Source organism: Thalia democratica, chromosome 8 (genome assembly GCF_965202585.1).
Source record: "Thalia democratica chromosome 8, ktThaDemo2.hap1.1, whole genome shotgun sequence".
NCBI classification, from domain to species: Eukaryota; Metazoa; Chordata; class Thaliacea; order Salpida; family Salpidae; genus Thalia; species Thalia democratica.
This window is the reverse complement of record NC_139172.1, coordinates 21,012,854-21,025,771: the sequence shown is the minus strand read 5'-3', so window position 1 is coordinate 21,025,771 and position 12,918 is coordinate 21,012,854. Positions and strand designations below refer to the sequence as shown.

Genomic DNA, 12,918 nt, shown 5'->3' with positions numbered 1-12,918 from the left:
TACTTAAATAGAATTTGTAAACTGACTTTAAATGACATGTAACTTAAAGTTACTTTAACTGCCGTATTTATAAAGTAAAAAATAATAGCACAATATGATTATCAAATTATCTAGTTACAAAAATTATATTTACATTATAAATTTTTAATTAAATACAATTAAAAGTATTCTATGTAATTCCTTTTTAAATTACTTAAAGGAAAAAATATGTGATTCTGTAAATCTAAGTTTTATATTATTAGTGGTAATACTAATATAAGTTTTAATTTCTAGTTTTTATTAGCATAAATACGCTTAAGACATGGAAATCCTGAAGAAAATAGTTTTACTGAAAACTGACATCACAAAGTTGAAAGTTGATGCAATTGTAAATGCAGCCAACTCCTCATTGTTAGGAGGAGGCGGAGTTGATGGATGCATCCACAGAGCTGCGGGTCCAGAATTGCTTGAGGAATGTGAAACACTTGATGGTTGTGAGACAGGAGAATCAAAAATTACCAAGGGTTACAATCTGTCTGCTAAGCACATCATCCACACTGTTGGCCCAAAGGGTGAGAAACCTGAAAAACTCTCCAGTTGTTATACAAGCTGTTTAGAGCTTGTGAAGAAACACAAGCTGAAGACTGTGGCGTTTTGCTGTATTTCAACTGGAATTTACGGTTATCCCAATGACAAGGCTGCAAAGGTTGCATTTGATACGGTTGTTGAATGGATTGGAAGTAACATGGATTTTGTGGATGAGGTGACTTTCTGCACTTTTCTAGAGAAAGATTTTGTCTTGTATGAAGACTTAATTGCAAGTTATGAAGAGAAAGTTTGTGGTGGTGAAAAAAAAGAAAATGTGTCCTCTAACGACGAAAGTTGAGTTATAAGATACAAAATTTACTATTTTAGATTTAATATTTTTCCTGTAAAACTACTGGAATTAGTAATTCTATAATTATATAAGTTTTAAAAAAATAGTGTGAAGTAACAAATATAATATAGTAATAATAGTAATTATTTATTTACATTAAAACCTTGATATATACTTGTTTGATTTAGAAAATATTTGCTTTATAGTTAGTTTTGTAATTAATGCTATGACATGTTTTATAGAAATTTTAGGTAATTTTTTTGAATATACTAAATGATTATTAATTTTTCTTTAGTTGTTCTCTAAAAGGTTGTACTTGTGATGTAAAGATTTACTTAAGCACAAACATAGTTGTTCTTTTCTTTAATAATGCTATGTCTTATGTTATACCCTTGAGTTTCTTTCTTTCCAGCAATATCAAAAACGAACCCTTTTACTTAGCATTTTCTGTTGAAAGCTGAGCAGTTTATGAGGTTTTCCTTTTCAATGTTCAAGTGCTAATTGTAACGAATAAAACTTTAAAATTCTTTGCTTGTGTATATTTTATCTTCTAACTTTGAAAAAATATTTGAATTATAAATAACCAATTCTAAATTAAAATAAATAATAATATAATAGGTTTTAACTTATGAAATGTTAGAAAGACTTTTATCTGCCCACTAGTATTAATGTTTTTTTGCTCTTTGAAAGGTTTACATAAGTAATTTAGCTTCTGAATATACCGAGAAGGGGACAGAATTGCACGAAGACAATTTTGCATCAAGAATCAATTTTGCACGGAGGGTCTTTTTTGCATGAGAGTAAAAATATATATATATATATATGAAAAAATCAAAAAAAAACTAACACAATAATTAGTAAGAAAAAAATATTACTGACCGAGGGTTAGGAGTAACAGTGATAATAGAAATAAAAATATAACTAATAAAAATTATCAAAAAATATAAAATGATTTATTAAAAATAAGAAAATTAAAAAAAAAGCTACCGATCGAGGGTTAAGGGTAACAGTAAAAAATGAAGATTGATAAATAAAATAAATAGGTTATCGACCGAGGGTTAGGGGTTACAGTGATAAATAAAATAATGTTGTTTAAAAATAAAGTTCAACCCGTGCAAATTTGACAGCTACCCGAATTTACCAGCCGGTAACTTGGCTTGCCATAATATACAGCTTTACACAGATGCATGTTCTGGTATTATTTGCAATGATCTATTCTTTCCAAAATATTCTGTAACCTTGTATGGAATAAAACTATATAGATCACAAATTTCAATCAGCTATTGAAATTAGTTCAAAAGCTGAACTTAATTTTTTTTTACTTTTCCTCTATGTTTTAACATGCAAAGCTTTTAAAAGGATAACTTTACTTAAAAAAGTGTGATAACCAAGTGGTTTGTGAAAAAGCAGACCAATTATAATTGAACCAATTTTTTAATTTATTGGCAATGAATTGAATAATAAGTGTACAAAAACAAAAGGCCTGAACACTTGTATATAAATTAAATAAAAGCTCTATTTTCTATGAAGCATGTAACTGCATATTGTTCTACATCTATTTGGTATTTAAGAGGCAATAAAAATTATAGTTTACAAGTGTAAAAACCTAAGATAAACTAAAAGAATAAATAAAACTATATAGAAGAGTTTTTTGTAGTTAAGCATTCTATTTTTGGTTTAAACAGTGCATTATAAACTTATCTGCTAGTTAGAAGGAAATGTATTTTATTGTTGATAAAGTTGCGTAATTCAAATCTAAGGTTTTTAATGTGTGCATTTTCAGTTACAGCAAAAGTATTTTTAAATTTATAGTATATTTAAAGGCTGAAATTTATTCTTAAATGTAAAGAAGAAGTAGTTTCTTATAGCAAACAGTAACTAGAAAGTTATATTTACCATTGCAGCAACGAAACAGATGCTTGTAAAACTGTATAATAAAAGTTTTTTGTTTTTAAGAATTTTTATTATTAAGTAGATTTAATTGTTGTTAAAATAATTTTAAGCTTTTGATACACAATGCATTTTATGTTTATTTATTCAGTCGCACTGATTTTAGATTAAGTTATAAAGTTTAACATTAAGAATTAAACAATTCAACATATTACCTACTAAACAAAATAATATTCACTTCATTACACTAAGTTATAAAAATTTAAGCACTATCTTAGATTGCCTAAAAAGATATTTGTTCCTTGATACATGTATTTTATACTTGATAAAATTTTTAAATGAAGGTCTAACAAAATCATTTACAAGAGTTGTTTACCAGCTCAGGAAATTCCTTATACTTTATTTTAGCTTTAAACTTCTCGTTTAAATAGCTGTAACAAGTTGGTCAATGAACATATAAATTTTTCCTCATATATTAATTTTAAATAGTTTTTTTTCCTAAACTTTTCAAGAAAATCAACTTAATTACTTTTTCAAATTTAGTTAATAGATTTTGATTTTTTTGCTAGATACTCAAACAAATACGACCTTTAACGAATAAAGCTACGGCCCGTGATGTACTTTACAGCCTGAAATATTTGATAGATCGCCAGTGTTGGAGATTAAAAAAAGTTTGGATTGGTAGGGTATAGCATTGTTAGGAAAGTGATTTCCCTCAGTTGATAACTTTTTGAAAATACTTAACGCATAGATTTTCCCATAAACCAACTTAAAAACTAAGTATATATATTTTATTGAAAGACAAAAAAAAAACGCTCAAAATATTTTGTCCTAGGACCTGGTGTACGAAAAAACCTTTCGGTTATCTAGTCGCACACCACGGTACCTGTACTTATTCTACTACTATTCTGTCGTCCAAGATAATATTTTATGCTTCAATCTAAGATCAAAACTTAAGTAAGGATAGCAAAAGGTTAACTAAATAAGATTGATTATTGTAATACAGATCTATTTGTTTGTCTTGGTAACAGGTGTTAGAAATTTGAAATATATACAAGATTACAGTTCTCTTTAATTCAAGACATTTTAAAAAGGTGACTCTTGAGCTGTAACACAAACAAATTACAGAAAGTATTAACATTAAGTGATCTATACAACCATTTCTCTGCAAACTACAATAATGTTTTAAGTTGCTTATAATTAAAATGAAAACTATAATCAGTTCTAACATCGAAGGTAGAATTATAAGTAAACTGATACATTTATTTTGAAGCTATCTAGTTAGTAGGTATTACAGTTGCTTTTTAATTGTCATTCAAAGGCTGTAACAAAAGACTAAGACGTAAAATACGAACAAAATAAAGAACCAGTAAGGCTAAAAACTCAGTACAATTTTCTAATCTTGAATTCCTTTACAAAATTTTTAAGCTAAAATAACTGAACGCAAGTTTTAAGTTATATACTTTTTAGTTTTATAGTAGATTTGGAATTAATTCAAGTATTACACCAAAACAATATTTATTATCGGATAAAAACTAATTCAAACTATTAAACATTGTAGGTTCAAGTTATTAAAATTTATTTAAAAACATGTAAACAAAATTATTTTAACGTAATAGTAAGTTCTACCATTAATTTTGTTAACAGTCCCCGTTCGGATCATATTTAAGGCTTTAAAACAGAGTTTTAAAAACTTTTTTAAAAGGCCTCCTTTTAAAAAATTAAAAAAACTATGCCCCCCCCCTCAATAAAATTACTCAAAAAAATACACCTAAATTTTTTTTTTGCTTTTCATCATCAACTCTTCATCAGAATATCTAGTGTGAGTTTCAAATTATGACCTCCTGACCCCATTGTGGCTCCTTTACTACTTATGCCCCCTACCCCCCTTCTCGGCCCCTTTCCTGCTAATGGCCCCAAAATGGGTCACTTGGTCCATTTTGGAAAACACTGCTTTAAAAGATAATTTAATATAAAAGTTGTTAAAACTTAAGTTTGCTTTACAAAAATAAAAATTTTAATTATTGTTTATTTAAAGATAAAAAAATAGCGCTTAAAAAGTTTGGTCTAAGGACCTGGTGTACAAAGGAGCCTTTCGGTTATCGAGTAGTACACCACATTTTAATCTATTCAACAATAGTTACTCGACTGTAAAAAATTCCATCGAAAAATTTATAGTCATATGCAATGTCATATAAAATTGTCCTGGAGAAGACGTTAAAAGGTATTCAGGTGGTGTACGACTCAATAACCGAAAGGTTCTTTGTGCACCAGGTCTTTCAGCCAAATATTTTGAGTGTTTATTTTTGTCGATAGATAAACAATATATATGCTACTGATAAACCTAATTTTTTTATTAGTTTATACAAAATTAAAGATTTTTAAAATATGTATAAACTATAAATTAAACATTTTATTACAATAAGAAGTTTGATTTCTAAGGTTTTTAACAACACTTAAGAAATATATTCAAAAAAACTTTTTATAACACTATTTATTCGTAAAGTAGACCATGCATACACAAAAAATTTTTATCAAATTTAATATTGATTATATTTTACTCAAAAGTGTACTACTGAGCCATTTTATGCTGCTTTGTTTACGTTATTGCTTTAATTATCTATTAAACCTGAATATTTGTTTATTTGTTATCAAAAACAAAGCAAACAAAATTATACTTAAAAAATACATTATTATAACTATATTAGCTGTTTAAAAAAATAAAAACAACGGTTAATATTTTACAGACACTTCACTATCCCTTTAGGATCACAGTTAAAAGTGGTAGCCGTACCTTCTTATTTTTACGTTTATATAAATCATTGCGTGTATCAAGGTTGTCAAAAGTTTTTTGAAAATTTCTTCCAGGTTTTTTGAAATTCTTTCAGATGTTAAAATTTTTCATTTTTTTGTCTATTTTTATTCTAAAATTCAACCTAAGTTAAAAAAAACTGTCTTCAATAGTATAACACATTACATTATCAAACGTTGAAAAAAGACGCTAAAAATATTTGGTCATAGGACCTGGTTTTACGAAGAACCTTTCGATTATCGACTCGAACACTTTTTGGGTACCTTTTAACGTCTTGTCCAGGACGAACAATTTTGAAAAGATACTGTAAAGCTACTTTAAATGTGTTTTTAATGAAAAAAATTAAATGATACTAAACATTTTTATCTCTATGATAGATTTTTTGCATCTAATCAATATTTTTTACTTTATATGTAATTACAGATTTTTTAGTAATTTATATTCGAAATTCAATCAACTTTTGAAAATTTCTCAAATTCCTTTTTCTTTTTTTGCCTAAATTTTCAAATTACAGGATTCCATATTTTTTGGCAACCCCGATGTTTGTTCAACTCAGTATGATTAATTTTTTTTTAGTGTGTGTTAAGCTGCAAAAGATTGTTTGTTGTTTCAAAACTACTTATATATTAATTTACTATAAACAGCCGTAAAAGCTGCGGTCGAAAATAAATTCCTAAACCAAGTTTTCAGAGATCTTTTATAATTTAAATTTGAGGTAGCAAATTGTCATAAGAGCCTCAAAACAGACTACCAACTGAAATAAAGTAAACTATTCAAATTAGTTTGTTTCATTTAACAGTTAAATTACATTAGAAAAAAACTATATTAAGTTAAATAGCAAACTTTTTTTTAAAATAAACTTAAAGAAAATATTAAATAGTTTAAGAAGAGTTTTAATACATTATTAGAAAGCTGAAGTTTCGCAGATATTGAAAATCAAATGTTCGCGAACTTTAACACTTATTCGCTATAAACACGTTTTCGTAAAATTTTAATAAAGCCTTGAATTTTTATTTTATTTAATGAAAAAAAAATAAAAAATATCTTAATTGAATAGTCTTGCTTTGTAGACATGTCACTTTTTGTTTAGACTATAAAGTTATATTTTAAATGCAAAACAAACTGTTTGAGATATTTTTTGTCTAAGTCTAATAAGAATTGTAACCCACATTAAATTTTTAAGAAACTTTTTATTTTATATATAAAAAATAAACAAGAAAAAAAGAAGACTGTTTGTAAAAAAAAAAAAAACTTTTTTTGATGTTTTTGTGTGATCTAAATGTAATTGTTTTATATACAAATTTTTACAAATATCTTTTGAGATATTTTTTAGTTAAAATTTGACAAGAATTGTTACACATATTAAATTTATAAGAAACTTGTGTGTTTTATATAGAATAAACAATAAAAAATATATTTGGACTTTTAGGTCAAATAAAACACTTTATCTACGTTTCGTTCAATTTAAACAAAAATATAATACCTATAAAACAATAAGAAATGTTTAAGATATTTTTTGGCTTAATTTAATAAGAGTTGTGAATGTGAGCTTCATTAAATTTTTACGAAAACGTGTTTATGGCGAATAAGTGTTTAAAAACTTCTTTTGAATATCTGCAAACTTCAGTTTACTTACATAATTTTTTTTCTGGAAATAAAGTTACTACAACAATTAAGAATTTATATTTTTTCGTACGTCTTATAGATTTACCAACAAGTATAGAATAAAAAAGCTAAAAATGTACGGTATTGAAAATAAAAGCTAGAATCGTTAATAACTAAAATCTAGTTAAAGATTGAAATAAAAAAGGAAACATAGAAATTAGAAATAAAGTTTTAACTTCCAAATTATACTAAACCAATAAAATATTTTTGTGAAATACTTTTACAGTCAGTCTAAAAAGTACTGGTTTAATTTGATTGTTGAACAGATAGTTACTTCATGAAAATTAGTTTCGAAAACGTTGCTCAACAAAAGTTATAATATGAAAAAAAAGTTTTAATTAGTGATCTACCAGATCCAAATCTTATTTTTAAATTAAGATCCGTATCCTTGTTTTATTTGAAATTAGGATCCGGCCGGTCCAATAAACTTCCTAAATTTTCCCGTAGTACTCCGTGCAGGGTTTCCCTTTTTTTTTTTTTTCAAAAGACCCCCTTTGAAGTTAAAAAGCAATGGGTCCCCTCCGACAAACTTTTTCAAAAAAACTACCAATAAAAACTCCTAGAATCTTTTTTTATTGCTCTTCATCATCATTTTAATTTATCTAATGTAAATTCAAAACTTAAAACCTCATGCCCCCCTCCCCACTTTGCTGCTTAGTGCCGCCAAAGGGGCCACTTGGCCCACATTGGAAAACTCTGATCTAGTGTAACTTTAAAAACTACTCAAAAAAATAAGACTAAGACTTTTTTTGCTCTTTGTTATGAACTATAGAATCTCTAATGTAAGTTTCATGTATTCTCATAATATCTAGTGTAACTTTAAAAGATCTTCCTTTGACATCTATTACAACTTTCAAAACTCCCGCTTAAGACCTTTTTTCTTTTGTTCATTATCATGAACTCTAGAATATCTAGTATCAGTTTAGAAAATCTTAAACATGTCTTCTACTTGTGTTGTAGAAAAAACTAAAACGAGTAAAGTTTTTCAGTGACCTACCGGATCAGATTGATATTTTCAGTTAATATCAGGGTATTGTTTCGAAATTAAGATCCCGATCTCATTTAAAAATTATGGTCCGATTACACAATGGCCGGGTCCGAATACTAGGATTTTTTTAATCACTTGTTATAATCTTAAAGGTTGGGATAAAATAATAAAGCTCGACAATAAATTTAAAATATATTTATAAAATCAACAAGCTAAATAGCTTTAAATCGGTTCTTAGGAACTTATCAGAAGTAATCTCGTTAGTTAGCCGAATTGTAGAAAAGTTTGATAATAACTACTTCCAGATTTACATTAAAAAATACTGAATAAAAACAAATATGAAGTCTCTTTTAACTGATTTTAAGCTCATTTAGTTAGCTTGAATTTTTTTTAAATGTTGAAATTTTGGATCTAATCATTTTCCTTATCTTAAAAGCTAATTAAAAACTTTTTCTTTATTCTAGAGAACGGTCCTTTGTCTAAAAAAAATCCTTTGGATTGGGGTTTTGTTTTTTGAGTGGGGCCTCCTTAGAAAAAATTGGGTTTAAAAATTTTTAGAGTTTGAGTAAAAAAAAAATATTTTTTTTAACCTTCTTAATAATACGTGTGTAAACGGCTATAATTTTTTTTTTTCACTAATCGTAAATATTTTACACAATTTGGCCTTAGTAGAGTTTTTTTATGAATTTTTTTATTTTATGAGGTTAAGTTCATAAAAACCCAATTAAGGTATTTATTACTTAAAATTTATTTTCATAATAAAATTGTTAAGTTATATCGATATGCAATTTATTTTTTAATGGGTTTTGTTTAAATATATAGGTACATACTAGTAACGTGTATATAAGTAGCAGTGAAACAAATAAAAAATGTTGAACTCATTATTTCCTAAACATTTTTTTCTTAGCTTTTTACTAAATAAAATATTATAACAACTCCTCAATTTGTTAGCAGAAAAGTTAGCTTAATTTATGTCTTGTATTATGATAAAACAGAAGTGATTATATTTCGTAATTACAACTTTTATTAAGAAGTTATTTCAATAATATTCTCAAAATGAAATTTTTAATTAATAACTATTGTATTAACAATATCAATAAAAAGTTATTGAAATTTTACGAACTTCTATTAAGGTTAATTTTACAATTTATTATAATGTATGGCAAAAACAAGGTTAAACTTTTGTTATATTGATCCTTTTTTAAAAGTTTTTAACCTTAAATTAGTAATTTAAACATAAATCTTTTAAATACTATACTTTAAAGCTTAATTTAGGTGTGAAATCATTAATCTAAACAGTATTAGTTGGGTTTTAGGTTGAAAAAAAAGTTGTAACGAATACATAACACAAAATGTTCATCATTATAAATTAAAAAATATAAACAAGCCATACACAGTGACATATAAGTTTGTAAAGAAGAAAATTTAGATACTTAAAAACTTTAATTATTAAAACACAAACTTAATAAAATAAAAAGTTAAATTCATATTACTAAAAGGAGTGAGCAACGCTTTTAAAAAAAAAGTAAAACAAAATACATCACATAATTATTAGAATTTAACAGCAAATATGTACTAGCTTATATCTTGTTTGCTAATATTTCTTGGAAAATTTATAAACAAAGAGCTTCAAAAAAAAATTGGCAAGTATTAAGATTAATTGTTTAGATTAAAAATATATTTGCTAAGCAAGAAAATACGTTCGGACGTATTTTTAACATTCTTATTGTCTATTAGTAGACATATATTTTTCTTTTAATAAAAATAAATCAATAATTAGCATATTTCATCACTTTTATACAAAACTAATGTTTAAAGTATTAGTATGATTATAAATTTTAAACGTGTATATATAAAGTTATTTCTTAAACTACTAATACAAAACTTTTTTTATATACACATTAGGATTCAAAAAGTCTGTTTTTAATCTACAAGAAATATCTTTAACTTGAAGTTATATGCATTTAGATAGAGCTTTTTGCAATAGAAGTCGCATTGTACCTTATTAGTGCACCCAATAGTTAGATGAAACTACATGCTGTTGAGATGGCAGAAATAAATATTCGAAAATATTGTAAGGCTTGCTAGGTTCCTGAAAAATAAACAAAATAGTATATCTATTTGAGGTACTGATAACTTAGTAGATCAAAAAACTTAGTTCAATTACTTTTTCTATAAAAATATAATTAAGTTATGTTTTATACTTGACGAACCATTTATAATGTTTAATAACATTTAACACAAAAAATATATACTAATTACCAAGATAACAAAAACTATTACAACTACTCATTACAAAAAAGCTTGTGTAAACTTTACAGTTTAAAACAAATTTGAATCATAATTTTTAGCATAGTCACAGATAAAAGGACAATGTTTGTCTTCATATAGTGTTTTTAATAAAAAAAAAATTCATACAATACATCACCATTTAGAATTTTTTTACCTATATAGCTAATATAGTGTTTTTTTCTATCCAAAATAAAAGCGGATTATTTCATATTAATAATATTTAATTTAAAACAAATATTATTTTTTTGGTATTCTATAAAAAAGTGTAAAAGCAACAACCTAACTGGTTAACTTCCTGTTTTCAAAAACAGTATAATCATCTTCAGAATCGGAATCTAATGGATTCAATTCGATAGTTTCTCCACGGCTGGCTATCAATCCATAAGATCTTGAAGGCCGTTTTTTTGATCTTATAATTAATATATCATTGGTAAAATAATAAATTGGTAAAAAAATACTTATGTTTTAAATAATATTTTCTTAAAAATGTATTACTATTTACTAGAGCAATTCACCTCAAATTATAAGTAAACGGTTTAGAAAAAATAAATTAAAAAAATTGAGAAAAGTAAAAAAATAAGAGACTTATTACAAAAACAATTAATCATATCTTTAACTTTTTATAGAAAAGTATTTATATTTTGTAATAAAGTACAATAAAATTGCTTATTTTTAAATAAAGAAAGACTGAAAAGTATTAAAATAAGTGTATAAGATCATAGGTTTTCAAATAAATTGTCTTTTATTGCTTTTTTTAATTGGGGCATTCCATAAGGAACCTATCAAGCTGTCTTTGTACCCTTATAACTAAAATACTTATTTGAATATAGATTAAACAGTAAAAAGCTACTGCTAGCTAGGTTGAAAATCTTATAAAAAGTGTCTTACCTCCAATGTCTTTAAAATTAAATTAAAAGGTTATGAATAAATATTTAAGGTATCTTGCAAGTTAAAAATGAGGATTTTTTAAATAATAAAAGTACTATTATTATATATTGAAGTTAATTTGTTTCGCTAGGATCTCTATTAGCAAACGATTAGATTTAAATCTTGAATAGATTTATTAAAATATAGGTTTTTTATAATCTTCAAATATTCAAAATAGAGTATATAAAAATGTTGTAAGCTTAATTATCAATAAGAGTTTTTTTTTATTAAAATATATTTAAAAGAAACTTTATTTTAACTAATTTTAAAATTTGCAACATCATTTTAGTCTTAATATCTTAAAGCTAGTTTATAATTACTAACTTATTGATAATTACATTCCAATTAAATAAAAGTATTGTGAAAAGTTTTACCGTGAAATTAAGTTTAATATTTATCATTGAAATATTTCAAAAGTTAAACTCAGTATTTCTAAATACTACCAGTTTTGAATGAACCTATTTATAAGTAAAGATAAAATATTTTTTAACACTTATTTTGAAATCAATAACATTTAACACTGTTACTAGAACCTATTATACATTCTATTTAAAAATTTATAAAAAACTTTATTGAAACAGAATGATGCTTTACACTCTGAAGGACATAGTTCTAATCCTAAAAGAAAATGCCCTAAAATGGACAAGCACATTATAAATAAAATAAAGCTGTTTAAAATAGTTGTTAAACCTAATCACAGTAATTAACATACAAAATAATCTAAATAAATATGTTGTTTTATAATCCAATTAGACTCTAAAACTACCAAAAAGAAAACAAATTTATAAAACATTATGTAGTAAGCTAGCAAGCTTAAACTATTTTCTTCAAAAACTGCTAGTATATTTATTAAGTAATGTTTTTAATTAATAATTTATTAAATTTTTACCTATAAGTTTTTATACCAAAATATATAACTACTAGTGTAGTAACTCCAAGAAAGACATAAAATCCTCTGTATAACATATCTGTATTTTCAAAAACGCTTGGACCATGAGTTGAATTGAAGCTGGTAACATTTAGTGGAGTTAAAAAGGTAGCATTTAGTGTTTCAAGTGAAGAATATTGTGAACTATTCTTTAAAGCTTCTGTAACATTTTTTGACAACTCTTGAAGCTTAGCACATGAAATGTATGAAACAATCAAACAAAAATAAAAACCAAGATTCATTGTTGTTGATATTTTATTATACTATATATCTACAAAAGTTTGTTTTAATTATAAAACTACAATACACTTAGTTTAAAAAGTATATTAATATTCATTATTTGAATTAATAATTTTTCATAATTATATAACTTACTAACTACACAAATTTTGAAACACATAGATTTTAAACAAAAAACTAGTACAACTATAATAACACTTCTTAAAAGAATTTATAATTGCTTTGTTTTAAAAGTAAAACTATGTTCAGACTTTTAGTTTCAGCATGGTATGATAAGCATTGTATCATAAAAATACTAATGAATAAAAACTAAAAATCAT

At 25.1% G+C, this 12,918-nt stretch overlaps 1 long non-coding RNA gene and 1 pseudogene across 1 annotated transcript; one reads left to right on the top strand and one right to left on the bottom strand.

Moving 5' to 3' along the window:
* The first annotated feature begins 278 nt into the window (after positions 1 to 278).
* Positions 279 to 1,312, top strand: LOC145842596 (ADP-ribose glycohydrolase MACROD1 pseudogene; annotated as a pseudogene).
* Positions 1,313 to 9,796: 8,484 nt separating this feature from the next.
* LOC145842653 (uncharacterized) lies at positions 9,797 to 12,624 on the bottom strand. The gene is made up of 3 exons (XR_014370201.1): positions 12,320 to 12,624; positions 10,783 to 10,912; positions 9,797 to 10,303 (listed from the first exon to the last, which is right to left on the bottom strand). It is a non-coding gene; the product is annotated as an uncharacterized LOC145842653 (long non-coding RNA).
* Positions 12,625 to 12,918: the final 294 nt, after the last annotated feature.